This window comes from Pseudocercospora fijiensis, assembly GCF_000340215.1.
Source record: "Pseudocercospora fijiensis CIRAD86 unplaced genomic scaffold MYCFIscaffold_2, whole genome shotgun sequence".
In the NCBI taxonomy this organism is placed as follows: domain Eukaryota; kingdom Fungi; phylum Ascomycota; class Dothideomycetes; order Mycosphaerellales; family Mycosphaerellaceae; genus Pseudocercospora; species Pseudocercospora fijiensis.
The window spans coordinates 7,225,542-7,225,929 of NW_006921533.1; positions in this window are offsets into that span (position 1 = coordinate 7,225,542).

The window sequence follows — 388 nt, forward strand, 5'->3', positions numbered from 1 at the left end:
GCATCGAAAGCCGAATATAGCTGCGAATTTGAGCATCTTAGAAGTCTAGTCGCCTCTAAGCAGGCGTCGATAAGGCTTATTAGTACGGATTGTATACAGCTCGGCAGGTAGGTACTAGGGATTAGCGCGTATACTAACGTTAAGTACCGGACGATCTAGGTGTCTAAGGGTAATTCCGTAGTATTGACGGAAGTAATCATTTATAGTAATCTATCGCGTTGTAGCATTCGGGATGCTATAGTCGGCAAGGCGGAATCTAACCTAGTTAGTATTGCTAAAACGCTAAACCTAGATCTTGTCGGTAGCCTTCGCGAAGCCGATAATAGGCCTAACCTTAACTCTAAACGGCTTTTGCTCCGACGTATGCAACCTAGCGTAATACCGTTAG